A 12,118-nucleotide genomic window follows, 5' to 3' on the forward strand; every position below is an offset into this window, starting at 1 on the left:
TTGTCGGTACAGATTGACCTGATGCATACTGAATCTTAGGCCAGGCTCAAGAAGGTATCACATCCAGTACCACATGAACAACCCTTTCGCATCCCATTTTCTACAGAGTTCAGATTGTGATTTCTGTGAAATCAATAAATTATACCTCCTGTTATGTACAAGCGCAATGCAAAAACATTTTCTCACGTAAGATGAACATAAGATGGAGGAGTAGGCCATTCGGTCTATTGAGCCCAATCCAGCATCCAAACAAATCATGGCTGATCCGATAATTCTCAACTCCACTTTCCTGCCTTATCCTCATAACCCTTACTGATTAAACATCTTCTGTCTCAGCTCTGAACATACTTAACAACTCAGTTTTGACAGCCCTCTGCAGTAAAGAATTCCACAGATACATGTATTGCAACTGGCAGATAAAGCCGATAATAACAAGTTCTCTATAGAAAAGGCCAGCTGCACATATTAGTCACAAACCACTTATGGAATTCTGGTCAACTGTCTCATATTTCAAGTCTACCATTCCACTAAACACTAAGCCAAAAATTAAGGATCGTTTACACAACCTTACTATATGATGACATTTCAAAAAAAAGCCTTGGATGCCAGACACTCCAATCTGAGACACGTCCAAGGTAACTTATTGATAGGGGAAAAGTAGTGCAGTTTACCTAAGTAACCTTTGAGCTATTTCTGAATCATAAAATCCCTACAGTGTGGAAGCAAGCCAATCACCCATTGAGTCTGCACCCATCTTTCAAAGAGTGCTCCACCCAGACCCCTACTTTATCCTATATCAAATCCACCCAGCCATAAATCCCTGAACGCTAAGGGGCAATTTAGCTTGGCCAATTCACCTAACCTGTACATATCTAGACTGTAGGAGGAAACCAATGCAGATATGGAGAGAATATGAAAACTCCACACAGATATTTGCCCAAGTTTCGAATTGAACCTGGATCCTTGGTATTGTGAGGCAGCAGTGCTAACCACTGAGCCCCATGCTGCTTTTTCTAGTATAGCTGGTACTATGCATCTTTGAAAGTAATATGCAATGTAGGGGAATCCCACACAGAATTTAATAGCAAGTTGACAACAAGATTGATTATTTGCTGAGTGTTATGGATCACTCAGGTACCCCCCAGACTGTGGAAACATGGATTTTTACATGCTTTTTATACCCTGGAACTGTGGATCGTGATGGTAAACAGAAAAATTTCCTTTCCATCACATAGCTAACCAGGAATCTCTGCTGCTCTGACCACCTGCCATTGGTGTGGGTTGGAAGGATTTACAGTTTGATGCTCAACTTACTTACTTGCAATATGAACACACCTTCCTTGGTCATCACGTAATTGGAGTGGAATTATGAACCCAGAATTGCTGTCTCAGGGATAGGTATGCTACCCACTGTACTACTCCAATACCTGAATTGCAACATATATCGTCTAATACGTCTACTGTGCTTATTTCATATCAACCTCTGGCTGTTCCCTATCTCCCTGTATACATGGATGCAGTTCTTCCCTGCACAAAACTGCACTTACTTTATTCCATTGCAGATGTTACCACCACTTGTAATGGGTTGTCATTAACTTGGTCATTCTTCTATATTTCAGCCACTTTCAAAGTACGAATGTGAACTAATGAACATTCTCAAGCTTTTAATAGTTAAGAGCCTCATTAGCCACTTTGCAAATGTTGAAAGATGATTAAGCTCCTTATGGCTGTTGATTTTACATTGCTGTTAACAAAATCACAAATTCAAAATCACACACTCACAGGATGTTGCTGTCTGTGTGCTAATTAAATTGAGAAATGGGCTTTTCCACTGGGAAGGAATGACGAGGTTTTGTTAGCAGTGCTCTACATGAATGATCACTTAAGATGCAGCGCACATGGAAGAAGTTAATTCCTCAGTTAAATTTGGCAATTATTCAGACATAAGTCAGATGCAAAAATGAAAAAATGCATGTTTCACAAACACATTACATCCTAAAATGTTTTACACCCAATAAGATTGGAGACTGTAAAACTCAGTCAGCCTGAAAATCCAGATAGTGATGTTGGAACTTTGATTTATCAAATGGCATAAATCAAAGCAATATTATACAGAGGCTGCTGCCATGATCTGTCTACTCTGTGTATAATCATAGCACTCACTCCCAGTGTTCGTGCTAGCATGCTAACCTAAAATTGCATCTGGTACGACTGGAAAGAGAACTGTGTGCTACAGCCCGGATGCGATACTGGAGCCGAGTGGCACCTGTAGCATCAAAAATATGGTTATAATACAACAAACTTTGTGACTTTAATGGCAGGACAGCCAGTTTGCATTCAGCAAACTCTCACAAACAGCAATGTGACAATGACTAGACAAGTATTTTTTATATTCATTCATAGGATATGGATATTGCTGGTTAGGTGATCATTTATTGCCCATCCTTAACTGCCTTAGAGATGATGTGGTTGAGCTGCCTTCTTAAACTTGCAATCCATTTGGTGTAGGTACACCCAGAATGGTGTTAAAGATAGAGTTGTAGGATTCTGATTCCAGTGACACTGAATGAATGGTGATCTGGTTCCAGATCGGCATAGTTTGGGTGGCTCAGAGTTTAATGCTACTGCCTCATAGCACCAGGCAGCCAGGTTCAATTCCACCCTCAGGCGACTGTGTGGAGTTTGCATGGATTGGCATGGGTTTCCTCTGGGTGCTCCAGTTTCCTCCCATAGTGCAAGGATGTGCAGATTAGATGAATTGGCCATGCTAAATTGGCCATAATGTCCAGTCATGTGTAGACTAGGTGGTTTAGCCATGGGAAATTCAGGGTTACGGGGTTGGGGTGAGTCTGGATGGGATACATCTCCAAGGGTCAGTGTGGACTTGATGGGCCAAGTGGCCTTCTTCCACATTGTAAGGATTCTATTCTATGATGATTGCTGCTTGAAGGATATCTTGCAAGTGGTTGTGTTCCCATGTATTTGCTGTGTTTCGTCTGGGTGGTTGTGGTTGTGCTCGCTAAAGAGCTTTGCTGAGTTGTTGAAAGCCATTTGTTATGGTACACACTTTTGCCACTGTGCATTAGTTATGGACAGAGTGAATATTGAAGGTACTAGATGAGATGTCAATCAAAGTTCTTTGTCTTGGTGGTGTTGAATTTCTTGTGTCATTTGAACTGCACATATCCAAGCAACTGGGGAGTACTTCACATACTGTTAACATGTGCCTTGGGATAATGGATGGTATTTATATGGCTTATTTACTTCAGTTCATCATCAGTGGTAACCCCCAGACTGTTGGTCGTGGGGTTTAAATTATGTTAATGCCATTGGCAGATGAATTGACCGATATTTTGCATCGGTCTTCACTATAGAGGATGCAAGTAACTTTCCTGAGACAGCAATAAATCAAAGAATGAAAGGGAGCAAAGAACAAGGAAAAGTACAATCATAGAATATATAGTTTTTACAGCTCAGAAAGAGACTCTTGAGCTAAATGTGTCCATGTTGGTCATCGAACATCTTTACTAATTCTAGACTCCAAATGTTAACTCTGTTTCTAATTCCACCATGCTGCCAGATCGTCTGGGTGTCTTCAGTTTAAGAATTAGTTTAAGTCTAATCTGCTTCATATGAACCTACAATAATGAATTCAACAGTCTGTCCCCACAATAGTCAGGGAAGGTGGCGACCTAATGGTCTTAATGCAGGATTGTTATTCCAGAAACCCAGGGAAGTTTCTGCAAGGAGAGATTGAGGAACTGGCCTATATATTGTAGAGAAAGACAAGGCAGCAGACACATGGGAATGACACTACCTGAGCATTCTCCTCAAGCCAACATATGAGGCTGACTTGGAACCATGCCTTCACTGTCACTGGGTCAAAATCCTGGATATGGTACAACTGTGGTTGTACCATATCACATGCACTACTTATGTTTAAGGCAGGTTCTAAAAGGGATAAACAGGGTAGGTGCAGCAAGGATGTTTCCCCTGCTCAGGAGTTGTTCTAGAACTAGGGAACACAGTCCCAGTGGAAAGGGTAGGCCATTTACGAAGTGAAGTTCTGTAAAAAAAACTGTAGAGGCTACCCTGACCCTGATGGGAATAGTGTGCTGGAAATCAAGTCCCTCTATTCTACGAGTTGTCACAAGTGTGAAATATGATCAATTATATCACTAGGATGGTTAGTGCCTGACTAGAACCACTATCTATGAAAAAATAAATTCATACCCAGTTTTATCAATGAGCAAGAAAGCAAAAATTTATTTATTGCAACAAACCTATCCTGTAATATGGGACAACTTAATTAATTCCTAATGTTTAGCACTCAATTAATTATTGATATACAAACATGTTCCATTTCACCTTTAAATCAAATCACACATATTCGTTCACACATAAGTCGGATAAGACAAAGGAGACAAACCTTTTTTGGAGGAATATCATGGGTTAGAAAAATAGGCAAAAAATACAAAGTCTGTGGATTGAAGTCAAAACCAAAAGGGGTAGAATTAGGTGATTTTTCTCTAAGCTATTTTTGTTTTTTTGGTGACGCGTTCATATTATTGTTGACTGTTGCAACCTTCAATTTGGTAGCTGGTCAGTTGGACCTAGGTCTTACTTTTAATTAGAAGTCTTCATTCTTTTTGTAAAGCATCTGAGTATTATTACTTTGAGATCATTAGATTCAGATTTATTTTTTTTATCACATGCTTTCAAGTGCAGAAGTACAGGAGTACAGTGAAAAGTGTAAAGTATTACCACACAAGGCACCATCTTAGGTACAAAAGTACAAAAACACTTAGGTACAAAAAAGTAGGAGAACAGAATTAAAAGGTTAAGCATTACCTTTGCAGAATAAGTAGAAAAATAAAGATTTAGAACTATTTTCATTAGTTTGTAGGTGTTGATGTCAGTGGCTAGGCCACTTTATTCCTGATGAAGGGCTTTTGCCCGAAACGTCGATTTTGCCTGTCTTCGGATGCTGCCTGAATTGCTGTGCTCTTCCAGCACCACTGATCCACAACATGTAATTGTTATGAGTTAAGATTTGACCACATTGCTGTGGTTCTGGAGTCACGTGTAGGCCAGTAAGAATGGCACCTTCCCCTCCTTAAAGAACATTAGTAAACCAAACAGTTATTAAAGATGTCAAGGGATGTGGGATACTGCAGCACAATGACTTTGAGCTAGAAGGCTAGCCAAATCTAGTTGAATAGTAAGCAAGCATGAGGAGCCAAGTGGCTTATTATTGCTCCCATTTATCCCTGCTGTATGTTTTTATGATTGTGTTTTTAAAAAATTGACTCAGGCAAGCTGGGCTGAATTGCCTCCTTCTGTGTTCTATATTTCGATGAAAGCTTGCAGTGATTATCAATTAATATTTGAGACAAGTGGAAAGCATTGGATCTGTGTGGAATTAAAAGAGAATGAGATAATTTAAATCAATGCTTTTATAGATTCAGTGGCCCCAATGAACTTGTACATTAGTTCAAGTCTTTGTGAGCCCATTGATTTTCTCCAATGCAATCTCTTCATTATCCTTCCTATTCTCCCTTTCTATAGTATTGATTTGCGAATTGTATTAAAGTATTGTAGTTAGGATTGTGAACCTGTTACTCTCCATTTCCCTCATCCAGCCTTTTATCAATCAAGACAATTAGAGAAATGGTTTTTACTTCTTTGAACTCCTATACTAAGAGATATTTGATATAATGAGCTGTTCAGTCTTGGTACATGACTGCAATTTTCTCTTATCAAAGAGGATTTCTAAAAGCCTTTGTATCTGTGCATACCAAGTATCTGAGACTGTATAGCAGAAATTAATATAGACTTGGAGTCAGGTACTTCAAGCAGCTCTTGATTTGAACAACTTGTTAAAATAGGTGAAATCACCGAGCCCAGCTCTTTCATTAGAAAGAGATAACTGCCAACGACGTAACCTCAGAGTCACCATGGTGAGGGGTGAGGTTGAGAAGGTGGAACCTTCAAGGCAACTTCAGTTTGTGCAAAAATTGAACCCGTGCCATTGGCATCACTCTCCTTGTAAACAGGTGTTCCAGATAACTGAGATAACCAACTGACCACAATATGTTTAGAAACCATTTATTTCTGCTGCACTCTAATACAGAGGGAACCAACCCACATCAGTAGCTGCAATCTCATTCTGCCAATGAGCCAAGTAATATGATAAAGCCATCCAAAAGAAAAACTTTGCAAATACGTTGAGTTTTTGAAACCTGCACATGACATATTGCCCACAATATGGGCTGTACCTTGTGAATGGATCAACTATCAAGAGAGAATAAGCACACACTTGTCCTCATTTTGAGAGATTTTTACATTATTGTATCAGAAAATGAAGAGAATCTTGGAGACTTTGGAAGAAATTGTCAGCCAGAAACCAATTACTAACAAAGCACTAACAATGTTTAAACCTAAATATAAAGGCGCTTATTGACATGTCATTCTTTATGGCTGGATAAGGATTGCACTTTACTCGCCATTATATTTATGGAGATTATAGCAGTCAAGCAATTGAGTGTTAATAATCGTTTCTCATATCAGGGTAAGACATGTAGCTATTCCATAGTCCACAATGTAACAAATGCATTCAGGAAGAGAGCTGACATGCTGGATTTATAATGCTTCTTCTGGCATCTAATGGCCAAAAACTAAGGGTCAGCAGGTGAAAGTTTGGATGACATATCGAAAGATTATTAATGCTGTCAATTGACTATAGAGTCACACACCACAGAAACAGACCCGTTGGTGCAACTCATCCATGCTGACCATGTCTCCCAAAATAAATTAATCCCACTTGCACTTGGAAAATCTCAGAAAACAATGGCAATTCAAATAGGGAAAGGTTTTATTCCATTTATATTGCAATAAATAGGGAATAAAGAGGACAATAATGTGTCCATTGTATTTAGTTGGCTTTCTTGTTTCCCATGTCCAGCTATAATAGAAATGGAAAATGATATTTGAATTATTTACTCAATTCATATTTAACGCAAAGTGAAAATGATTAAGCCTGTGAGAGGTTAAAATGATTAAGCCTGTGCTTCACCTCACTGGTCTTCCTTTCGCAGTAAGGTCAGAAGTGGAGATGCTCGCTGATGATTGTACAATGTTGAGTGAATCACAACTCCTCAGTAATGAATCAGTCCATGGCTGTAACCATCAAAACATGGGCGTTATTCTTAAACTGACACCAATTTTGTTCCTTTAACTGGAGCTAAGGACTTAATTGATTTACAGTGGTACAGGAACAACCACTAGTGAGTTTTAAGAAGAATTCTTGTCTTAACAAGATTGCTTGAAAGCAATTAGATATCATTTAGGCATTGTTACGGGATTGTGGGGAGACCTGCAGATATTGGTTTCACTCTAGAGATCCTAAGATGTTCTGCCTCATCATCATCCAAGAATATATGCCATAACCAGATCCTAATGGTGTTTACAACATTAACCCTTTCAGAGCCATTACCTTTTGCAACATCTCCCCACAAGCTTTTCACCATAGGCTTGAAAACATTTAATGTTTTGGCCTCAACCATTTTCTTGGCAGAGAATTCCTCTGTTCACCACTCTCTTGACGAATAAATTTCTCCTCTTCTTAATCCTAAAATGCTTATCCTGCATCCTGAGACTGTGATCCTTGGTTTTGAACTCACTGGTCATTGGGAACATGCTTCCTGCATCTAACCTGTCTAGTCCTATTAGAATTTTATAGGTTTCTATGAAGTACCATCATTACTCTAAACTCCAGTGAATATGGTCTTAAACAATCCAACTTCTTTCCATACATGAATCCTGCTATCAAAACCATAAAATATGGAAGCAGAATTGGACCACTTGGCCCATCAAGTCTGTTCTGCCATTTGATCATGGCTGACATGTTTCTCAACTCCATTCTCTTGCCTTCTCTCCATAACCTTTGATCCCTTTACCAATCTAGAACCTATCTGTTCCTGTCTTAAATACACTCAATAAGTTGGCCCCCCCACAGCCTTCTGTAGCAATAAGTTTCACTGTGTGGTTGAAGAAATTTATCCTCATCTCAGTTCTAAAGGGTTGTCCCTTCACTCTGAGAAGCCATCCCAGGAATCAATCTGGTAAACCTTTATTGCATTCACTTCATCATCAAAACATTCATCTCTAGACAAGGAGACCAGAACTACACAACATACTCCAAGTGTGGTCTTATCAAGGCTCTGTACAATTGCAGCAAGACATCCCTGCTCCTGTACTCACAATGAAGGCCATTTGTCTTCTTCAATGCCTGCTGCACCTGCATCAGTAGAACTTTAGCATTCCATTTGGATATAATTGCACAATATCATCTCTTTGAAAACCTTTGTGCATCTATGCAGAATTTAGCATTTTGTTCTAACCGCAATTCATTATTATCAACAACAGAATTTCACCTCTTAATACACTTTATTTTCATTCAGTGTTTCTAATTACTTTTTAAGGTTGAATTAATAAATTTAAATTATTAATAAATTAATGAAATTATCTTAATAAGATAAATTGTATGCATTTTAAAAAATACAAATCTTTGTATTTACAAAGTATCTTCCATGCCTACAGGATATCCCAGGGTACTTTACACCTAATGAAGTATTTTGGAACTGTTTAAGTTGGAAAATTAGCAATCAATTTGCACAGAATAGGTTCCACATATAGCAACAACCACGTAATTTGATTTTAAGCTATTGATTAAGAGATAAATATTGGCCAAGATACTGGGGACAACTTTGCCCCTGTTTTTAAACAGTGGCATGGAATTTTTACATCCACCTGAGAAGATAATGGTCTCGGTTTAAATATCTCAGTCAAAAGACAGCATCTCTGTCAATGCAACATCTCCTCTGTGTTGCACTGGAGTACAGAGGAGATGTTGCAGCTATTTTTCATTCAAACCTTTCGTAGGGCCCATAGCATTCTAACTGAAAGATGATCAAACACGAACAACATTTGACACCTTCAAGTTAACCAACAGGCTTTAATATTTAGAAATAGACAAAAATAAATGCAGGAAACAAGTGTAGACTATGCAAAACCTGTGGAGAGAGAAAAACAGAATTAGAATTTCAATTGACAATCTTATACCAAAGTTCCAATTTTGACACGTTGGTACTACAGGTATTCCTGTGACAGCACCTTCCAGACCCACGGCCACCAGCATTTCAGAAGAGATAAGCACAGATACAGGGGAAAACAATAGACAATAGACAATAGGTGCAGGAGTAGGCCATTCAGCCCTTTGAGCCTGCACCGCCATTCAATATAATCATGGCTGATCATTCCTAATCAGTATCCTGTTCCTGCCTTATCTCCATAACCCTTGATTCCACTGTCTTTGAGAGCTCTATCCAACTCCTTCTTAAATGAATCCAGAGAGTGGGCCTCCACTGGCCTCTAGGGCAGAGCAATCCACACAGCCACCACTCTCTGGGTGAAGAAGTTTCTCCTGAGCTCTGTCCTAAATGGTCTACCCCGTATTTTTAAGCTGTGTCCTCTGGTTCGGCACTCACCCATCAGTGGAAATATGTTTCCTACTGCCAGAGTGTCCAATCCTTTCATAATCTTATACGTCTCAATCAGATCCCCTCTCAATCTTCGAAACTCAAGGGTATACAAGCCCAGTCGCTTCAGTCTTTCAGTGTAAGGTAATCCTGCCATTCCAGGAATTGACCTTGTGAACCTACGCTGCACTCCCTCAATAGCCAGAATGTCTTTTCTCAAATTTGGAGACCAGAACTGCACAGAGTACTCCAGGTGTGGTCTCACCAGGACCCTGTACAGCTGCAGAAGCACCTCTTTGCTTCTATACTCAATTCCTCTTGTTATGAAGGCCAGCATGCTGTTAGCCTTCTTCACTACCTGCTGTACCTGCATGCTTGCCTTCATTGACTGGTGTACAAGAACACCCAGATCTCTCTGTACTGCCCCTTTACATAAATTGATTCCATTGAGGTAGTAGTCTGCCTTCCTGTTCTTGCTACCAAAGTGGATAACCATACATTTATCCACATTAAACTGCATCTGCCATGCATCTGCCCACTCACCTAACTTGTCCAGGTCACCCTGTAATCTCCTAACATCCTCATCACTTTTCACCCTGCCACCCAGCTTTGTATCATCAGCAAATTTGCTAATGTTATTGCTGATACCATCTTCTATATCATTAACATATATTGTAAAAAGCTGTAGTCCCAGCACGGATCCCTGCGGTACCCCACTGGTCACTGCCTGCCATTCCGAAATGGAGCCGTTTATCACTACCCTTTGTTTCCTATTAGCCAACCAATCTTCAATCCAATCTAGTACTTTGCCCCCAATACCATGCACCCTAATTTTACTCACTAACCTCCTGTGTGGGACTTTATCAAAAGCTTTCTGAAAGTCCAGGTACACTACATCTACTGGATTTCCCTCGTCCAACTTCATAGTTACATCCTCAAAAAATTCAAGGAGATTAGTCAAGCATGATTTCCCCTTCATAAATCCATGCTGACTCTGTCCTATCCTGTTACTACTATCCAGATGTGCTGTAATTTCATCCTTTATAATAGACTCCAGCATGTTTCCCACCATTGAGGTCAGACTAACTGGTCTATAATTACCTGCTTTCTCTCGTCCATCTTTCTTAAAAAGTGGTATAACATTAGCCACCCTCCAATCCTCAGGAACCGACCCCGAATCTATTGAACTCTGGAAAATAATCACCAACGCATCCACGATTTCCCGAGCCACCTCCTTCAGTACCCTGGGATGCAGACCATCAGGCCCTGGAGACTTATCAACCTTCAGACCTAACAGTCTCTCCAACACCAAATCCTGGCAAATATAAATTCCCTTAAGTTCAGGTCCTTCAGCCACTGTTACCTCAGGGAGATTGCTTGTGTCTTCCCAAGTGAACACAGATCTGAAGTACCCATTTAATTCCTCTGCCATTTCTTTGTTCCTAGTAATATATTCCCCTGTTTCTGTCTTCAAGGGCCCAATTTTTGTCCTAACCATTTTTTTGCCTTGCACATACCTAAAAAAGCTTTTACTATCCTCCTTAATATTCTTGGCCAGTTTACCTTCGTACCTCATTTTTCCTCTGCGTATTTCCTTCTTAGTAACACCGCCACTTGCAAGTCATCCTCCAAGCTGTGCACCATCCTAAAGTGAAACTATATATTTGATTATTTATTCTTTCACTGTCACTGGCTCAAATCCCTGCATTCACTTCCTGACAGTGCAGCGGTCATGGACATTTGGCCTCGGATCTTCGTGTGACTGTCCTCCAAGGTGGACTTCAGGATACGCAACAATGCAGAGTCGCCAAGCAGAGGCTGATAGCTTAGTTTGGTACCCATGAGGATGACCTCAATTGGGATTTTGGGTTCATGTCACACTACAGGTGACCCCACTACACTATACACTCTCACACACACATTCACACACAAGCATACATATACACATATACAATACACAAACACTCTTACATACAATCACACTCACACACTCACATGCATACCCCCTCACATGCATATACACTGTCACACTCACACGCCCCCACACTCTATCAAGCACGCACGCACACACACAAACTGTCACATGCCACACATACTCTCCCTTTCTCTCTCCCACATACACGCGCACACACATATTTAAATCTATGGGGTGCAATTACATTTGCACACTTGTATTTATAGATATATTCTACTTTGTTCTAAAAGGATACAATCTGTAGGCAGGTAAAAACAATGACTGCAGATGCTGGAAACCAGATTCTAGATTAGTGGGGCTGGAAAAGCACAGCAGATCAGGCAGCATCCGAGGAGCAGGAAAATCGATGTTTCGGGCAAATGCCTTTCATCAGGAATCAATCAATCTGTAGGCAATCCGTTCATGTAACATTTAATAAATTCCACTTTGGATATAGAACCATTCTGACTAAAATTTGGGATATATAGACTCTAACCTTACACCTTTAAAGCATTGCCTGAGCTAGATGTCACTTTTTAAAATAAAATTATGAGTTACCTCAGGACTGCAACTTGAAAGAAGTTCTGGGATTTACAGATTAATGAATCAAAACCTGCATCCCTCA

Source organism: Chiloscyllium plagiosum, unplaced genomic scaffold, assembly GCF_037043375.1.
Source record: "Chiloscyllium plagiosum isolate Xiang-an unplaced genomic scaffold, Cpla_swu_hap1 HiC_scaffold_19, whole genome shotgun sequence".
Taxonomy (NCBI): Eukaryota; Metazoa; Chordata; class Chondrichthyes; order Orectolobiformes; family Hemiscylliidae; genus Chiloscyllium; species Chiloscyllium plagiosum.